The sequence below is a fragment of the Poecile atricapillus genome, chromosome 16 (assembly GCF_030490865.1).
Source record: "Poecile atricapillus isolate bPoeAtr1 chromosome 16, bPoeAtr1.hap1, whole genome shotgun sequence".
Lineage (NCBI taxonomy): Eukaryota > Metazoa > Chordata > Aves > Passeriformes > Paridae > Poecile > Poecile atricapillus.
Window position 1 is genome coordinate 8,350,657 of NC_081264.1, and position 20,106 is coordinate 8,370,762.

The following is a 20,106-nucleotide window of genomic DNA, read 5'->3' on the forward strand; positions in this document are numbered from 1 at the left end:
GAGCTGTCCACCCGGAGGAAAAAAAAAATAAAAAAAAAAAAAGAAAGAAAAAAAAAGAAATTGTACGTCCAGGCTGGCAATATTGTTGCCGACATGGCAACTGAGGAGCCGAGAGGGCTGGTCGCTGCCCGCGGCTGCCCGGTCCCGGGGGCACGGCGCCGCGCAGCCGGACCGGGCTCTGCATCTCCCGGCGCGCCGGTGCCGGTGCCAGCTCGGCGGCGGGGGGAGCCGAGCTTTTTGTGTTTTTCTGGTTGCATTTAAAAGCAAAGCAAAGCCGGTGGGGGGAGTGGGGGCGGGGGAGGCTGCGTGCCGGCCCCCTGCGCGGTGCGCGGCCCGGGGAGCCCCGCGGTGCCCGCAGCTCCCAGCCCGCGCCCGGCCCCTTTGGTACGGGGCGAGAGCCGGCGGGGAAGTCAATTATTGACTTCTGCTTGGCCGGGTCCCAGGTGGAAGTGGGCACGGCGGCGGCGGGCGGCTCTCGGCGCGCCCCCCGTTATCGGGGCCGCCAGCCGCGCTTCCCCCGGGGGCTCCGCGGCCGCCGGACACCGCGCCCGGCCCCGCCGCCGCCCGGGGAACGCGGATGTACACACGGGCTCTGGCCACTCGAACCTTTCTGCTGCGAAATCCGCAACCTTTCAGAACTCGGGTAGCCTGGGCGCTTCCAGAGGCGGGTAACTTGGCGTTAGAATCTGCGAGTGGGGCGGGGGGATATACACCTTTACACAGAACTAATGAATTATGTATGGAACCCAGTGTTTTAGCAGACGGTTACCAAAATCACTCAGGGTATTACTTAGCTGTTAGAACAAATCTGAGAGAGCAGCCAGAAACATTTAAGAGCATCGGAATTACATTCTGCTAATGAACTGTCCTTTGACCAAAACTGGTTTAAATTTGTTGCGGAATGCTGTTTATATTTGAATAGCTCCCATGTTTTTCCAGAAATTAGGGGGAAAACAATATGCAACAGTCACTTTCATTGGAAAATGTCAGAATTATGAGCAGATGTTTGTTATGCTTGATAAATACAGTGTATAAACAACTAATATTTCAAGATGACCTATTACTATTTTTTATTACCCAGAGATATCGTATATACTACAGTGGCTCTGGAGAGAAAGCTGTAAATGACTCCTTAGGATTTCACAGCAAATCTACATGGGGAAAATGACATATGGAAAGAAAATTGACTTATTTCCACAACTGCAAATGGCCTCCTTTTTGCGCCTTTTCATTAGCAATCTAATCCTAAAAGCATTAGGAGCAATTATTTGCAGTGGTGCCTGACATTCTAGGTCTAATTATTTAAATCAGTTTAACTTTTGATGGTTGACCCATTAGGTCAAATCAGTATGCCTTTTGTTATATTTATTAAAAAAAAAAAAAAAAAGAAGAAAAAGAGGAGGGGAGGGGGGTCTTCAAACTTGCCACCTGCTACTGACATATCATTTTAGCTCTGGAGGAGATCAGCATTAAGAGTAAGCAACCTCTTACATTTGTTACTTTCCATTCTAACATGGGTAAGGACACCCTGTGTAAGTGCCTTGTTGTTTGACATCTAAAATCCATTGCTTAATCACAACAGACTTGTGTGGCCGCAGGAGCGTAAGCAGAAGGAATGGGAGAGTATGAGGATATGGCAGGTTTTCCTTATGTCGTGCTTCCTAATCTACATGAAATGCAGATGAGACTCACACACATAAAAGGGATGATTTTTCAGTATTTGGGGAGAAAAGCTTCTTCCAAGGATCTGGGAAAATTCTAAATCTTTAATGCATAAGGAAATAGCTCACTTTAGTATTCACATACATTTCTGGGTGGAATGACTTATGGATGTGTAGATAGTAATAAGTATTGCAAGATGCTTGAAGCACTTGGTATCACGTGATGTGCTGTAGTGTCAGTGCTGAATTGTTTGGCAGAAGCCGATGTGTGATGAGGGGTGGGGGGAGACAGGAGAGAAAGAGAAGGTGAGAGGCCTTGTTCCAGAAAGTACATGTTCAGTTTATTTTGATTAGTTGTTTAAAATAACTAGAAAACAACCTAATGCTTAAGCAGTTTGGCTGTGTAATGGATTTACTTAAACTCTCTAAAACAGCCACTGCAGCCCAAAATTGGTGGTCACAGCATGAAATTTGAAGTCGTGAACAGCAGATCTTGCAATGAGAATTGTCATTTCCCAGCATCTTTACAGCTCATAGTAATTAAGAGCTGCCAAACATAAACTATATGTTGTGCATTCCTCTGATCTCACAGAAAATAGTCTGTGGCTATTCTTTGAACTCCTGCTGCCTTCTTTGATGATAGATGTAGGGAAATGGGATGATATTTGAAAATCGAGGTGCATTTGCCTTCCTATCAGAACTCCTGTTTGTGCTGACTGCAGCATTTAACCCTGCCATCCAGTCTGATCAACATATCGCAGCTTGACAGACAGAGGTGTTGGTAGGAAGAGGTTGCCATGTCTTCTCTACAGAAAACCAAGTTTCCCATACCCTAACCAAATCTGACTGATAAAGTGTATGAACAACACTTCAGCTTCTGCCAACAGCCAGGGAAGAACGTTTCCACAAAGCGGCATTTCAGTGCTGCGGCAAATGTGCTGTTGGAGTGGAAGAAAGCAGAATCACATTTGTGACATAGCCATTATATTGGCTGTATTGTGACAGGCGAAGCTCAATGGGAAGGGACCATTTCAGCATCAGCAGACATGCCTTCCCTGCTGGGCTTGGAGAAAATTTAACAGGGCTCAGCTGTGGCATTGCAACAACAGTGTCGACCCAACCATAAGCAGGAGAATATATTTAAAAAAAAAATAAAGATGACTTTTTTGGTTTGGTGTGGATTGAACACCAGTGAGAGCCATTAGGCCTTCTTATATTGGTTTTTGTCTTGGTGTACTATTGGGAGCAAGGACAATGCATTGCAATAGGGATTGCACTCTGCTGTGCAGTAGCTCATTGGCAAAGAAACTGCATTGGTTTGCTCAGGTCTCTTGCAATCAGCAGTGCCAGTGTGTTTACTTCTCTCAAAAGCAGCAAGACAATGTTAAAAAGATGTTCCTGAGAGTTAAATTTTCTTGTTCAGTTAGCATCTCCAGGTTCCAGTAGGATGCTGGTTTTAAGCTGGGTTTCTTTCCTTGAAGCATACGTGTATTGTGCTAGCTGTCCAAACTTGTAAGTTACTCACGCTTGTTTGTAATTCCTGGAAAGAAAATTCACCCTGCAGTGCTGGCTCCCACAAAACAAGGAAGAAATGAAATAGTGAGGTCAATCCTGAATTTTAAGTTGATACAAAATGAGCTGTTACAAGGGCTGTAAAGGAGGAAGCTACAAGACAGCAATAGCTGTACCTGCTGTAAGTGACAGGTGGGAGAAATTCTGTTCTTTTTCATCTGTGTTTGGATGACGGCCCAGTGCTGGCCACAAACTGCAATCCAGGATTAATCCTCACATAGTGTTTTCTTTCTATGTATCAGATTTCTCATTTTGTTAATAAGCACAGCCTAGCATGCACTTCAAGTCAGCTGTTCTGGAGTGGAAGCAACAGGGTTTTGCGTTATTGAAATGACGGCTCTCATGCTTTCCTAGAGCCCGTATTGTTTGACCAGGGCAGGGCGGAGGGTGATCCTTGTAATCACAAATCCTAAACAGGGATTCTAGTTACTGATTTTACTTAATGGAAAGGGGTGGGGAATGTAGTTTATCCAGGATTACATATGTATTATATCACATTTTCAGATGTGCACCCTGCGGATTTGAAGGGGCTAAAGAGTGATCTTTTAAACCGAAAACCTCCAGCAAGCGTTTGGAAATGGACCTATTGTAGGAAGCTTCCTTCACTTACTCTCTCTAATGGAGAAAAGAGAAACTGAGCTGTCCTGCAAAAAGTGTCAGAAGACATGCACTGACAGCTAAGCTGGGAGAAGAAGGCTCTGAGTCTTCAGCAGGCAGTAAGAAGAGTTTAGAGAAGTGCAGGGATTGGTTTCCTGCTGAAAACAGTCATCAGGGAACCCTCCCAATGAAAGTGTCCCTGAAAACAGGGCAAACTTCTTGCTTCTGTTGCTAGGTGTTCTGAGAGATCTGTGCAGGAGCTAGGAACAACCCCCTCTTGTTCTTCCAGCTTTAGATACTGGATGGAAAAATATGTCAATGTTGTCCTCACCCAGGTTCTGGATGGGAGGTAGGAAGCATTTCATGTCAGTATGCTGGCCTGAGGCATTTGCTGTCCTTCAGTCCCCTGGGTAAAAGAGGGGATAGCTTTCCATAATATATCAGTTTGCCCTATCCACTCCCTTCCCTCACTGATCCAAACACTGTGCAAGATAAAACTGTCTTCAAATGAGTGCTTTGCCACGAGTGTAAAAAGAGATACACGATGGAGTGGCTGCGGAGAGGCCTCATGGCAAAACAACCTGTCTGCTCTTCATGCTGGGCTAGTCCCATTCATTCCTGGACCCATTTAAGATGACAGGGGTGTACAGCAGATTCCTTCCCCTAAATATGTGCTCATTTCCCGTTGTATAAAGAGCCATTCAGTGAGGGGATTCAGTTTTCTGGGAGTCACATAAAGACACTGTCATGTAGGACTGCACTTACTGCATTTCCATCTGCTGTCAAGAGGCCACCAGCCAGTTTGACAGTTTGGACATCTTTTCTCTTGTTTGATAAAGAACAGAATAGAGTCATTTGCGTTGCCAGTTTTAACTGAGAATTGAAATCAGTCAACAAGAAACTTTAAAATATTTTAAAGCCTGTGTGTTCATCTAGGTGGTAGTTACTCTCCATCAGAAAGACTAGATCTCTCTGGTCTGCACTTATTAAAACACGTTGATGTGAAGGCTATGATTCAACATGCAAATCAGAAACAAAATTAATTTACTGTGTTATTGTTTCTGAGAAGTGACTCTAGAAATTTCTTATATTGCATTAAATACAATGAAATGTTAAACCTGAAGATTTTGAAGTGTTAAATAAAAATATTTGTAAAATATTTTCTGACCAAAATAGTTTCTGATGACCTCCTGAGGTCCCTTCCTGTGTGACTTATTCTGTGATTTTTATTCAGCTCCACTTTAAATGCAAAGCAAAGGAAGTGTTCTCTGAGCAAAAGCGAACAGATTATTTTCTAGGTTTGTTGCTTTTTTATGAGTTTGGAACTAGCAGATACTAGTTCCTAACACATAGTTTTCATTTGGAGGGAAGTCAGCTTTCCTGCCCTTTTACCCCTCCTCAAATCTCAGCTGCTTTCTGCAGTCTGAAAGAAGTGGTTATTGAACTAAACTGAAAAAACAGCCTCTGTGTCCCTTTGCAAAAGGCTCCCGGTGTGAAGAGTTAGTTAACTGCCCAGAGTGGATGGAGAAGTAAAGTAGTGGCTTTTTCTGTGGAGGGACAAATTTTCCTCAAAACTTCACTAGGAAAGACATAAAATTGAAGAATACTTTTTTAAAACCAGATCTGTTTAAAAGAAGGTTTGAAATTATGACAGTGTATAGTGAGACTTAAACTTGTGCTGGTTTTATTTAATGTTTCCTGCTTTGTTATTCCTAGTTTCTGTTTACCTTTACAGAGTATCCAGAACAGTCCTCATGTGGAACTTTTTGCATCAAACTCCTCAAGTCATAGAAAAAATCTCTTTGTTCTTTTCTAGGCTGCTCAAATGTTCTTTGATAATGTGATATTAGTGACATGATTATGCCCAGTGCTCAAAGAAAAACATGGATGTCCTTCCAGGCAGGGAAAATATCTACCAAAGTTGTAAATGGCAAGAAATCTACTAGAATTATAAATTTGTGTTCACATCTAGGAAGTGTATATAACCAGAACCATAGTACCAGAATGCTCAATAATGGGAATTTTGGCACGAGAGCGAGAGTTGTCTTGAAATTCTTCAGATGCCAGCAGAGGGATGTTTGGCTGAGTGTTTTTTAAAAGTAATGTAAATTATGACTTAAAAAGTTTTACCCAGAAAACTTGTTTTAAGCACTTGCTTTTATGAATTGATGCAGTGGTTGAATATTTGCCCACATTTAATTGTTTTGGATGAGCTTGTGGTCTAAGGAACTCTGCTTCCATCCCTGATTTAAACTTTCCATGAAGGAAGTTAAGCAACTTCAGTTTTCTTCATCTTGAAAGTATGGAGAATACGATGTCCTTGGTTTGTTCTGTGTATTTATCTTATAAATGCTCATCATATTTAAAAGTTTGCATAATGGGACCCTGACCTTAGCAACAGCCTGTAAATGCTGTCATCATACACATAATTCTAATAAAGCTTCAAAATGGTAAAGTTGCCAAAGGACTAACGCTTTAGGATTATGCAAAACCCACAACAGGGCAGGGAGGCTAGAGAAGAAGTCTCTCTAGTCCTTCAGAAATGCTACATTTCTTAGTCTCTACTGTACCTTATCAAACAAGGATATCAAAATTGTAATGAAAATTGAAACACGCCAGCTATAAAAATTACTCTCTTTTTGCTACAGCACTGGAAGTAATAATGAGACTATATTCCCCTGCAGTGAACACTGGGAGTTTTTGGAATGTCTGTTCTGCACTGTCAGTCTCTTCCTGAAAATAAGTAAATGCCTCTGAATAATCCCCTTCAGGATGCACCAAGCAGCAGCTTGTATTTTTGTGTCTTCCCTCCCCGGGTTGCATGGTGCAATGCCAGCGCACGGCGTGACGCAACAGTCTTGGAAATTCTTGGAAAAACACTTCCGTTTGCTCTAGGTAGAAATTGTGTTGGCAGCAAAACTGACTCTGCTGTTTACAAGCTGGCAGCATTCTTAAATGAACTCCAAGAAAAGCAGTTTAATGTATGTGGTTCTGCATATCCATCCAAATGCAGAGGTGTTTGAGACTGTTGGCCTGTTATTATGGGTGGTGCCTTGGAGAAGGAATGTCTTGAGTATTTGCCCCAGTGTGGACCTCTTTTTAGCAGCTGTAGTCAGCTGGTTTATTCCAGTCAGGCTGGGTCTCCCAGTTTCTGGTTGCTGCTTGTATGGTGATGGGTTTAATTGTTGTATTGATATTCCTCAGCTCCTGAGTGAGGGAAAAAGTGACCTGAGTGTGGAGAGAGGACCACCAGCTTAATTCTGACAACCTCTGTTTTGGTGGCTATAACAGAATTGAGTATGAGAATCTGCTTGCCACTGATATGTTGTTTAAATCTGGAAAAATAATTTCATGTGTCTGTACCTCTTCATGGTCTGTGTAAGGCCATAGTATTTTGAAGATGGGCTGAACTTCCATTAGCATTTAATGGACAGAAAATAACAATAGTAGCTGCTATTGTCTAATATTTCACCCTGTTAATTGTGCAAGTGGATTTCAAGCTGAATGTCGTACTAGTAATTCGGAGTCTTGTAAGTGAAACCAAATGCAGAGAAAACTAGTACTTCTGATAGAGCTGTAGTACTTGAAATGGTGCATGGAGGTGTAACTAACCATAGAGGACAGTCGTGGAAGGAAAATATATTTTAAGGGTCCTGCTGAAACACTGATCACTGGAGTACGGAATTAAAGTATTCATCTATCCAGAAAAGACATATTTTCAACTCAAAGATCTCAAAATGCTTTCCTAATTAGTAGTCTGTGACTTACACTTGTGTCTCTGGCATATTCATGTAATGTGTTCTGAGATGTTTATATTGCTTTCTGAAAGCTGCAGAAGGGTTCTTCCTTAACGGAACAGAAGCCATGGCCATAGCCCAACAAACCAGCTTCCACTCCCATTTGATGCAAATGACTGATTAAGCACCTCAGTTTCTCTGTTTCACTTGTAATAAATAAAACCTCCCTCTCCTCTCCAAATTTTGAGAGTTCATATGAAGTGGGACCTGGGCTACATGAGACCAACTGTTCCATTTCAAAAGACTTATCGGTTTTCTACCTAATGGCCAGAGCATCTAATACCATATGCCAGAGGCCTGGGATGTTCCCTATCCTTTAACTGGTTGGACAAGAAAGGGGGAAAGGAATCCAGGTGAGTTCAAGCAAGTTTCCATGTGCATCTTCACTGCCATTATTCAGAACATTTGCCTATTTGCGCTCGCTTCCTCTGTGGTTACACATGGACTGCTGCTACCTCTGTGTTTATCTAAAACAGCTTCGGTTGTACCCTCACCAAAAACCGAAAAACCCAAAGCACCCTCCCTAAAACTTCCTGATGCAAAAGTAAAGCACAGCCCGTTTTGAGGCAGAGGGGAAGCCACTGCATTTCAATGGCTTTGACCATCAAAAGTGGTGAGTGGGAGGGTATCTGACAGCGTTAGTGCTGATTGACTGGCCGGGGTCACATTTTTGTAAGTGAGAAGGTAGCAGCTGTCCTTTGAGGCATGCAGGATGCAGCATTTCAGGGAAACTTGCAATTTTTTTCCCTGTAAGAACTGCTCCATGCTGTGCCAGGCTGCTGTCCCTTGCCTCCTCTGTCTTGGCAGGGGGGAAGGGGCTGGGTGCCTAGCAGGAATGGCACACAGAAAATAAGTCTGCCTCTGCTAAACTTCCACATTACTGGAGACTAACTAATCAAGTTTGTTGCTTTAATTTTAAGTTCCCTGTTTTGTAAATCTTCAGGGAAAGAAGGATGGCAGTATCTCAGGTGGAGTCAGTGTAATGCCAGGGTGTACAGGGATTTCTGTTATTCAGTGCCTGTTGTAGTGTATTTTATGAAAATGCTTGAAATTAGAGAAATGGAAAGGTAATGTGAACATGGTGGTTTTGTAATAAAATAAAAATACGAACAGTGCAAACTGGTTGTTGGCCAGATCACAGTCTTCAGGGGAAAATGTCTTTAATAGATGTCATTGTAAGGCTAATGCTGCACTTGGCACCAAAAATTAGATTTAATGCTATAAATGGAGATAAAGCCCATTGCAGCTGACAATATACTTCCAGACCATGTCCCCAGCTAAAGAGCTTGCAATGCAAGGCCCAAATAGGTGCTGTATAGATAACTGGCTGGGGGGGGTCAGATTCTGCAAATGCTTACTCAGGCACTTTGTTTGAACTCGGTGTGACTGCTGGAGTAAGAGCTTGCACAATCCAGCCCTAAGAGTGGAGCTGGAGCCTTAAAGCTGTTGGGTAAAACAGAACTGCTTGGGGGGTTTATTTATTTTCCAAGTGCCTGGTGAGGCAGGCTATAAGTAGAAGCCCGCTTCCGACCCTGACTTGCATGCCTGTTTATTTGCTGTAATCACCTGTAACCTAAAATTGCAAAACTCCTGTGGATACACTAATGATGCCTTTGTAAAGTTCCCTAGCAAAAATTCAACTGGATTTTAAAAGCACACGCTTCTTTCAAAACACTTAGCTATAAAGTTCAGTCCTGCCAGCCTGGTGGGCTGAGAACATTTTGAAAAAGGTCAGAGGGCCACATTGAATGCTATGGGTCCAATTTCCCAGGTTGATTTGTTGCCTGTGCTCTTTGAAGGGAGTGGAGCACCTGCAAATCCCCTTCTGGGGATTCCCTTAAACTGTGGGGAAGCCTCCAACAGGTGTGTGGAGCTGGCATGGCCTGGGCCCAAGGTGGGAGAGGTGTGGCTGGTACACGTCTGAACCTGCACTTGGGCTGGAAGAGGGAATCAGAGAGGCTCTAAGTGGTAGCTGTTCTCAGCTCCTCTCATTCCCCTGAGCACAGGGAAGGGATGCTAACCTTCACCAGAAGCAATTCAGAAGCTGTTCTCCGTGGTTCTGCAGCCTGCTAGGAAGTTGCAGTGGGCAAGGGAGTTGCAGCTGCTTGTCCCTCCCTCTGAGAAGCAGCGGGTTGGCTGCCGGGGCAGATGCTGACTAATTCTATCAGGAAAGAAGTGGGAGGCGATATAGCTGATTCAGATCCCTGCTTTAAAAACCCGGAGCCTGGCTGAGTGAATTCCTGATTAATGTATTTTCTTCTCAGATTCATTTGCTTTGAGGTCACAGTTCAGAGGCTCAAGAGAAAACAGGCAAGACATTACGAGTCTCGCTGGATGTGTCACACACTCGCTGCTAAGTGCTCTCCGTGTAAAAGGCTTTGACACAGGGAATCCCAGATAGACTGCGCTGTCAGGGAAGGCTCAGGCTGGCAAGTCTGCTTGGGTAGGGGTTTGAACCTTCATTATTCTTAGGAGGCAGTTCCCTGGCTGGTATTAAGAAGTTATTCCTTCTGATGGGTCATCGGATCTTCTTCGTAAGATCTTTCTGGCTTATTTTAACCTTAAGGTTAACAAGGCATTTCTTTTGCTTTCATTGAGAAGAGTGTAAGCACTTCATCTGAGTAGGGAAGAAGAGCACGATTATTCATAGTGAGTCAGTCTCTACAGTGAATAACTGAACAAAAGAAGTCCAACTGGAAAATGGAAGATGTCCTCAATGCTATTGAAGACAACAGACTTTTAAATTCTGTTCATCCCCAGAAGTCATAGAGAAAAATATGTTTTTTCTGTCCTGCTTCTTGTCAGCGGATTTGTCAGAAAGAAATCTACCTCCTTCCCAATCTAGTTTTGAGAGTGTATTTGCTCTTCAAGAACAAGTCAGCACAGTAATCCTGTTTCACGTTAACTGTTATGAAATGTGGTGTTAACATTTTAGCCCTACACTGGCAGGAAATGGGATTTAAGTTTTTTTTTTTTCCTTGAATATAAAAGAGTTCAAGAGCAGGATTTAAAAACGAAAGATCCGTACAATCCTCTCTCTGAGTCAATTTTCATAACTTAATCTTTCAATTCATCTCATTTGCCTATTATGCTATTTGGCTTATGATTTTAACTATTACAGTCTTTAAATGCAAGTTGACACTTCTGGTCTCTATGCTGACTTCAACTCCTAGTCCATAGTGTCTACTTATTGCAATTTATGCTTTGGTTATCTAACCTGTGGGATTCTTTTCCTCTTCCCCAGCTGTGCACATGATTTTTCCAACCATTCTGACATATTTGCTGTATCACTGTAATCTCCTTGTTCCCTAGGTTATGTTTATTCCTATCTGTTATCTCTGTCTCTTTCCACACAAATTTTACACCATGCTTTGGGCTGTCCTTCATAAATACAACAGTAATTTCTTCACTCTAAGCTACTGCAGAACTTCAGAGAGCCACCAAATAGGTGCAAGTTACATCCATGCAAATGTTGGTGTGGCATCTGTTTGTGCACAGAGACTCTCTTCAGAACATGATCTGTGTTTCAAAACTCTGCTATTTTTTCCTGACTTGTATGAAACTGAAATCCCAGTAAATGAAGTATCACCGCAGATGCATTTAGGAACAGGGAAAATGAAAAACTTCCACTGTTAACAGCAGGAAAATCTGACTGTTCTATTGACAATGGCCTTCAGCTTCCCTTAGCATACTATTTAATATTTGATTAATTCTTCTGGAGCAGAAGAGTCATATGATAGAGTTTTAAGGAATAAAAGAGACAGACTTCAATGTATTGCTGCTTTGTCTTGCCAAATACCAGTGGTTAGATTGAAGCCCCTGATTGAACAATTCCCACTTACTCTTGACATCAAACCGCTAGCTTATGTGAAAGTGTTGCTTTCCAGAACTGCATGTCCTTACATCTAGGGGAAACTTGTGACTGATGGAAGGTTTGATATCAAATGCTCTCAAATCCCACTGAAATCAGTAAATGGAGGGTGCTGATTGCTAAGATCATGCCCAAGATCAAAAATGCCATTTGGAGATCAGATTCTCTCCTGCAGCTGGGTCACAGAGCCTTGCAGAGATGCAGCAGATAGTTTCATTCCCTGCCAGGGACAGTCCTGAGCCCTCTCATTAATTTCTTCATTATTTGTTATACAAGTATGTGCATTCTTTCTCTGTTTAAAATATACATGTATAATACCAGACATGAGTGTTTCTGTATGCAGTAGCTGTCAAGTTACACTTGACATTCAGTTACAACAGGAAAAAATGGGTTTTGGTAATTAGTGCTGAATAGCAGAGGCCAACTCATCAAGTTTTTCTATTGCAAAAATGCTAGATCTGAACAATGTGTCTCTAATGGCCCAGAGACATGACAGCACATGTGAAGGACATGAAGGGGAAGACACAGGACGTGAATTTTTCAACAGGTTTTAACAAAGCCAGAATCTTCCATGCCCTCTCTGCTCTGCCACACAGAACAAAAGCCTCAGGGGTTTTGTTTCTAAAGTAATTTGAGAGCTGCCAGCACAAAATGAAAGCCCCAAGGGTTTCTCCAGTCATTGAAGGGGTACCCACCACCTATAAATGTGAAAATGCAACTGAGCTGCACTTTGAAAGTGAGAGGGCAGTGGCCTGGCACAGTCACTGGGGAAGTCACTGAACTAGCAAGACTGACACAGTGTGGAACAAGTAATTTGTTTAAGCAGTATGTGACTTACTGCATGCTACTGGCTCGTGGGTCCCACATCCTTAATGTTCCCCTCCCACCTTCCCCATATCTGTGCCTAAGTCAGCTCCACTTTGGGGATGCCTGACGTGGCACAAAACCTGCTGGAAAACCCTGAAGTCACGCTTCATTGCAGACCTGGGCATGTAAGATGCCTGCCTCTAACCAGAAATGTGAGCTTCCCTCCACTGATTTTTAGGGGGGACTGCCACCACAGTGTCTGGAGCTGGGGGCTACAAGGAACGTGGGGCTGGTCCCAGCAGGGGCTCCATGAACAGATGTGCAGGCCCTGGCAGGGAGCAGTTGCTTCCCCAGAGACCTCAGCTGCAGCTTCCCTTGAGTGAGCAGGGCTATGGTGCCTTGGCAGGAGGAGGAGGGCAGTGTGGGCAGTGCCAGGGCTCTCAGGAGGGCAGTGTGGGCAGTGCCAGGGCTCTCAGGAGGGCAGTGTGGGCAATGCTGGGGCTCTCAGGAGGGCAGTGTGGGCAATGCTGGGGCTCTCAGGAGAGCAGTGTGGGCAATGCTGGGGCTCTCAGGAGGGCAGTGTGGGCAATGCTGGGGCTCTCAGGAGAGCAGTGTGGGCAGTGCCAGGGCTCTCAGGAGGGCAGTGTGGGCAATGCTGGGGCTCTCAGGAGGGCAGTGTGGGCAGTGCCAGGGCTCTCAGGAGGGCAGTGTGGGCAATGCCAGGGCTCTCAGGAGGGCAGTGTGGGCAGTGCCAGGGCTCTCAGGAGGGCAGTGTGGGCAGTGCCAGGGCTCTCAGGAGGGCAGTGTGGGCAGTGCCAGGGCTCTCAGGAGGGCAGTGTGGGCAATGCTGGGGCTCTCAGGAGGGCAGTGTGGGCAGTGCTGGGGCTCTCAGGAGGGCAGTGTGGGCAGTGCTGGGGCTCTCAGGAGGGCAGTGTGGGCAGTGCTGGGGCTCTCAGGAGGGCAGTGTGGCCAATGCTGGGGCTCTCAGGAGGGCAGTGTGGGCAATGCTGGGGCTCTCAGGAGAGCAGTGTGGGCAGTGCCAGGGCTCTCAGGAGAGCAGTGTGGGCAATGCTGGGGCTCTCAGGAGGGCAGTGTGGGCAGTGCCAGGGCTCTCAGGAGAGCAGTGTGGGCAATGCCAGGGCTCTCAGGAGGGCAGTGTGGGCAGTGCCAGGGCTCTCAGGAGGGCAGTGTGGGCAGTGATGGGGCTCTCAGGAGGGCAGTGTGGGCAATGCTGGGGCTCTTGCTTCAGCCTTGGCTGCCTGAATTCCTGGCAGGTAGAGCTGCAGCGTGGCCGCTGTCACGGACAGTTGCACCTGATGTGTGGGAGTTACTTGGCACATGGTGGATGTAGTTTCCCATTGATTTTTGGTGGAATTGATTTATAGAGCTATTTAATGGAATTGATTCCTTTTACAACTTTTTCCCGTCTTAAAGACCAATTGTTTTTCTTGAGTGATGGCTGCAGGTTTGTGTTTATGTATTATTATGCTCGTGCACCCACAGTCCCAACTGTGTTCTCTCTACTTGAACTGCAAAAGAAAGTCTCGATCTCAAATGCCATCTCAAATCTTAATATTATGTTTGATGTATGACCTGGTATAAATTAAACGTGCTAGAACTTGCAAGATGAAATCCTAGTGGTGGGTATAACCACAAAGCAGTGTTCTATTAAGCCAAGGACTGTCGAGAATGTCTGTTGTGGTTGTGTCTGGGTTATGAGTGGCTCCCTTTGGTTTAGTGTAGGTGGATATTTTTATTCCGCCTGGCTTGTGAACAAGGGGATGAAACTTCAGAATTTACCTACAAGAGGAGTAAGGCTCTGCTGACTTTTCCTTTACAAGCCCATAGGTTGGAACCACATTTTTATCCTAAACCCAATATTTTTATTGTATTTTAATGTATTTCATTGATTGTTACTCCAAAGTGGTTTGTATTACGGAAACATTATATATTATACCTGTAGGAGTACTATGAGAAAGTGTGAATATTGTAATTCTCTGTTACTGTCTGTACTTTGCAGGTCAGTTCTGTCAGTAAGCTTAAGTGGCAAATTCATGTTGTGGTTTTGGGCTTCTTTCTTGTTCCCTTCCTTTCTGTCTTTCCTCTTTCAAGAAGCACTGAAATAAACATGGGCAGGATCCTTACTCTGGGTGGGACTCCTGAGCAGATATGCCACCCAGATTTCCAGATCAGAGAGATTTAAATGTGTGTGCTGAGGGCTTATGGTCAAGCTAACAACTGCCTGTCAGGATACAACAAAATAATCTCTGAACTAGCCAGCACTCAAGTCATACAATAAATTAGTAATCCAAAAGTACTGCCTTCAATGGCAATGTGAAACAAACATCAGCTCTCACAGTTGTGAGAGTTGTGTGAAATTTAGCTAAGCAATTTGGCAGCTGTATGCAGCACTAACTGGATCTTCCAAGTGGTCTGATGTAGCTGTGAGCCCAGTACATTTGGGTAATCTAATTATCACCACAGAAGTGAAAGAGATAGAGACAGCAGTAGTCAACATCCTATTTGAATAGAAAAGCTCTGAACTTCATCACTGCTTATGAAAACTTCCACCCATGGCCAGCTGTAATCTGGAGCCATCTAAAAACTGCTGAGAATCCAGCAAGGCTCACTCCTGTGCATCTACCTTACACTGTGAGTTTAACAGGATGTCCAAGAATAATATCATTAGGATGCTGAGTGTGCAACTGCTGCAGGAGTGGGCTGTGCATGTGGACAAAGCTTAGCACGAAAACTGTAGCTGGTAGATGCATGATGCAGAGCAGATAATAGCAGAGTATCCGGTTGTCTGTATCTGCAACTCCAAATACCACGCACCATTAATTTTGGAAAAGGACTCCAAATATACGCAAATTGCTTTGACCCAGATTTTAAACTGGTAAAGGAACCTGAATTCACAGGCAAGGCAATATGGGCCCTTTTGCAAAACATGGTATTTAAATGTGGCTTGCTTAGAGAAACTTCCAACAACTATCAACCTTCACCCTGTGCCCCAGAGGACTGGCAAGATTTTATTCAATGTCATAGTGATCCTAAATGGCAGACTTTGAGAGGGAAAACTGTATCCTTGCTTTGTAAATGAAACTGCAGCACTTGAATTATACTGTAGTTTTACAGAGGTGTTTTATATACTACAACCACATTGTAAAGTAGATTTTGTTTGCTAGGAATTATTCTAGTGATTTGTAGTCTGTCTCTGGCAGATGTGTCTCTCTCTAACCATCACATGCCCTAAGCAATTACGCAGAGTTAACAAAACCTAGAGAAGACAACTGCTCTTATCTGTCTTGCCCCATGCCAAGTCTTTGCCTTCCACTCTCTGCTGGGAAATAGTACAAATTCCAGGCATTCTTTGGAAGGGAGAGGGTTAAATTTAAAGAGAAGGGTATCTTGTCTTTCACCACGACTGGGGTGGAAAGATTTTAACTCTGTCTGTTCCCCAGAGGTGCTTCGTGTGATGATATGTCCTTGTAGGATAGGTTGGACATTAAGGATCTGTACTGCCAAGTTTCTTCATTACCATATGGACAGATTCAGGACATCAGAAGAAGCATTTACATGAGAATACATGATTTCATAGTTGGTGTTATGTAAATTGGACTATGTTTGACTATGCTTGGCTTAGGGACTGCAGAACCCTAAGGCTGTCACTGGGCTGTACCAGCACAATCTCTTCCCTGAAGAATGTTCCAGTCTAAATAGTAGATGGTAGTAGATAGTAGATAATAGTAGATAGTATAGTAATAGTGGATAATAGTAGATAGTAGATAGTAAAGCAAAAGGGGAGAGAGGAAGCAGAAACACAAACAGATGCATTATTTGGCCAAGGTGGTGTGACAGATGTAGAGAACTAGGAAGAGAACCTAAACTCCTTCAGTTACAGTTTACTTTGCTACCAGAATAGACTACTGTTATTATAGCACTCTTTTTTTCATCCTTACTCTTCCAACTAAATTAACTTTCCTTGCCTCAAGGAATGACACAGTCCCTGTACAGTCTTCTGGCTATCTTAGCTATTCCAGGGAACTGGAACAACAAGCACACAAACAAGCCACTGCACATTGACTGATCATTGCTTACTCTCTGTACTTGGGGCTTTAGCTCATGGCAGTGAGAGGTAACCAGTTACAAACCAAGACAAAGGCAGCCACACAAGCAGCAGTTGCTTCTGGATTTGCACAGCTACTCATCAGTCCTGCTTGTTCTAGAGATGCCTACCTTGCATTTTGGTCTGCAGGTTCCTGGTGCCTGCCTACATGGGGTGAGGCCAGGTAGCGCCAACACCACCTCAGGCTGCTCTGGCTCCAATTCAGACCTTCATGAGCACCTTGCTAGTGTTAAAAATTCCTTGCCAAACCCCTACCTTACAAAGCGTTCAAGGGACTGCATTTCTGTAATGCCTGGATTTGGAAAGCTGTGAGATGAAACAAATAATCTCCAGAAGATGACAAACAGGACCAAACAGTTACTTACTCTTTGTGTGCTGCCTTGGTAAATTTAAAGACTTCCGTGTATTAAATGACGCAATAGCAAATTCCTTACAAAAAATAAAATGTCTGTAATCAGATAATGGTTGCTCTGGTGCTAGTGGTAATATGGCATTGAATATCTCTTGGTTTGGTTTCCACGATTCAGGAGTGAGGGGAACTGGAATGGTGTTTACTGAGCCAATAAACTTCTCACTAAACATAATTCATGAGCTCTAGCTGGCTAATAACCAGGACCTCAATGCTCTAACAGTTGCCCCCATACATATTAAAACAAAGCTTTATTTGAAGTGAAAACTTTTAGAAAAATAAACTTCAGGATTTAGTGGCCTCTAATATTGTCTGCCTCCACAGGCCATGAGAGATCTCATAACTAGAGAGTAGGTTTAAAAATATTTCTATTGCATTCTTTTTTACCGATGCTGAAAGGCTGCTTGGTCCAGAGATTGCCTCAGCATAATTTTTTGTTTGCTATTTTCAAACTTAGAGGAATCCATATGCTTCTTTTAAAATAACACTGTGCAGGGATTTTTCTTCCCATTTTATGTTAAAAAGAGTTCCTGCTGGCCATTGGAGTGCTCGAGGCAGTCAGCATTCTTCAGCTATATGAGAAAGGTGAAGAGCTGTAAGAAAGTTTACACTCTTTAAGAAGGCATTTTAAAAATTACTTCCATAACCTTTCTTACAGTCCTAGTTTTTCTCTGGAGAGATCTTCATCTGAACAGGTTTATTTAAACACTTGCTAGATTATGTATCAGGATTTCCCTTCCTCTCCTCATGAATGAAAACCTGTGCTTCTGCAGGTTCACTCAAGGAGTGCTCCTCCTTGGAGCACTACAGAACTTCAGATCTGGATTGGTTTCAAATCCCCATCATTTCCCTGTGTGTAGAAGAGTATTCTTGTGTTCTGTGTTTGTTTAGTTTCTCATGAATTAAATTTACATTCTTAAAGAATCCTGAGCAGTTCTCAGAGGGGTGTGGGTGATTGGTGGCTCTGCTCTCTGGGGCACGTGTAATTTGTACTGGGGCAGAGTAGTTCATTTTTAAGGACTGGGAATCACTTCATTTAGATTTCTGCTAATGGTTTTTACCTTCTGGGGAAGCCTTGCCACTCTGTGCTGCAGCTTCTTCCTTGGACTGATGACGAAACAAGGCCTGCCTGCCTCCTGTCAGATGCTTTGAAGTCTGCAGATGAAAGATACCATATGAATGCAAAGTACTTGCCAGTTAATGTCAGCAAGTCATTTTGCTTGTACCTTGATGAAAAAAGCTTTATTGTCAGCTTACAATGAATTGATTTACATATGCACCAGTAGTTCTTTCCCTTTTACTTAAGTCTTTTGGAAAATTATATTGACTACCTCTCAGAAAGATAGAGGGAGGTTAAATAACAAGCAATAAAGATTATTGAGGAAATTTCTCGTCATGCGATACCTTAAAGATAATAGTATTTTGAAAGGGAAAGAAAATAACAACGATGCACAAGGAGTTTCTGCTAAATACTGCCTCATTCCTGTCTTTCAGGGATTATTTTCTCATGCAGAGCTAAGTCTAGTTCCATCAATACATAGAGAAGTTCTATTATTATACACTGATTTGATAAGATAATATAATTAGTGTCTTGGTCCATTGATGCAGACCTCTACTGTCCAAAACCAACATTAGGTTATTAAATCAATTCTCGTATTTGTTACAGTAATAAGATAAAATAGCATTATTTAGATACCGCTTGTCTAAACTTAGATAAGTCGTTCAACCATATCTCTGTTTGCTTATCCACATTCTTCCTCTGCTTTTAAAAACCAGCACAAATTCATGAGGTAGGTGCAGACTTTGGATTTCCTGGTCTTTATTGTTCGGTGTGGCAAGGTCTTCCCTGTCAGTTATTTGTGTCTTGTCTGTGTGGCTCTGCCTCCCCTGCAGCAGATGGGCAGTGAGGAAATGAGGGCTCCAGTGGATAAATGCAGCAGCAGCAGCAGCTGCTTTCAAGAAGGGTGTCCATGAGCAGGCCACAAGTGAGATGTGTCCAGGCAGCTAATCTGGACAGATATCTACTGATAATTTCTGCTGACACACAGATCAAGAGACCTGGAATTGATGGCTAAACTGGCACAGAGCCAAAGTCAACAGAGAGAAGAATTTTTAGGTAGAAAGGCAAGTTTCCTAAATTACAGTTGTCTTGGGGAGCTTGGGAGCCTTCTGGCTCCAGAGCAGGAAGAAAGAGGCTTTGCCAAATGCCCATTTCAAGTATAAACACTCTCCCAAGCCCCTAGTTCATAGACTGATACCGTTATTTAATATTCTGCTGGAAGTGGGTTGACTTACTCAAAGTTTGTACAAATTGGTTTTGTAGGTAGGTAACCTTTGATGAGTTTTGTTTTCTGGTTGTTTGGGTTTTTTTTTGCTATAGAGGCTCAGATCCTATTGAACAATGACTGATCCAACCTGATGTTAAGGGATCATGGTGTCTAGTGAGATCTGCTGTTTTTAAATATTGTATTTTGTATTAACTTGTGCTGCAGACCACAATTCTGCTCTGTCCCCTTGTTTTGTAACACACTTATTTGCATGGGAACATCCTGCTTCTTGCACATATGAGGACTTCCAGGATGAAGGCTGAGCCCTGCAGAGCTTTGTTCCCAGATTCTGCGGTGGAACACAGGACTCTTTGAGAGTGCAAAGGGCCAAGTTGTGCTGCTGTGTGCTCCTGGTGTGCTGCTGGCATGACTGTGCAGGGCCAGACAGGGAGGGAAGGCTATTTAATGGGGCCATGTGTTACTGGAACTTGCCATCTAACATTCCTGGCTTTCCCCAGTGTGTTCTCCCCCTTCCAGGGTGGAATGCAGTAATTGCCATACCAGAAAGAAGCCATGAATTGTCTGTCTAGCCTGGCATCCTTTCTCCAAGACAGGCAAACACCAGATGCTTGAGGGAAAGGTACAAGAACTCCTAAAACAAACAAATACGGTATAACTTGCACATAGAGGAAGCTGGTGGTTGGTTTATGCCCTGAGGTGAGGGAGTTTCTAGACTTTACATGAGTGTGTAGCTGGGTATTCTCTTCATACATGACAGACTTGTACTCACGCCATTCCTGCAGACTCCCTGCCTCTGGAGTTGGTGCCAAGGAACAGCACAGCTCAGCTGCAGCCCTGCACTGTGCTGGCGTGGTCCTCAGTCCCCAACTTCCGTAGCAAGGGGTCTGAACTCTACAGTGTGTTGCTGATATCGTTGTCTGCAGAGAATGCCAAGAGACTGTGTTCCAGGCAGCATTACCAAATGACAGGATTTACTCT

The 20,106-nt window shown here is 43.6% G+C and overlaps 1 protein-coding gene across 1 annotated transcript in view; it reads left to right on the forward strand.

Moving 5' to 3' along the window:
• Positions 1 to 578: 578 nt before the first annotated feature.
• Positions 579 to 20,106, forward strand: part of HIC2 (HIC ZBTB transcriptional repressor 2) — a 69,883-nt gene continuing 50,355 nt past the window's right edge. Inside the window, exon 1 of the mRNA XM_058851681.1 lies at positions 579 to 668. The gene's annotated coding sequence lies outside the window, so the exon portion shown is untranslated. The remainder of the gene's footprint in view (positions 669 to 20,106) is intronic.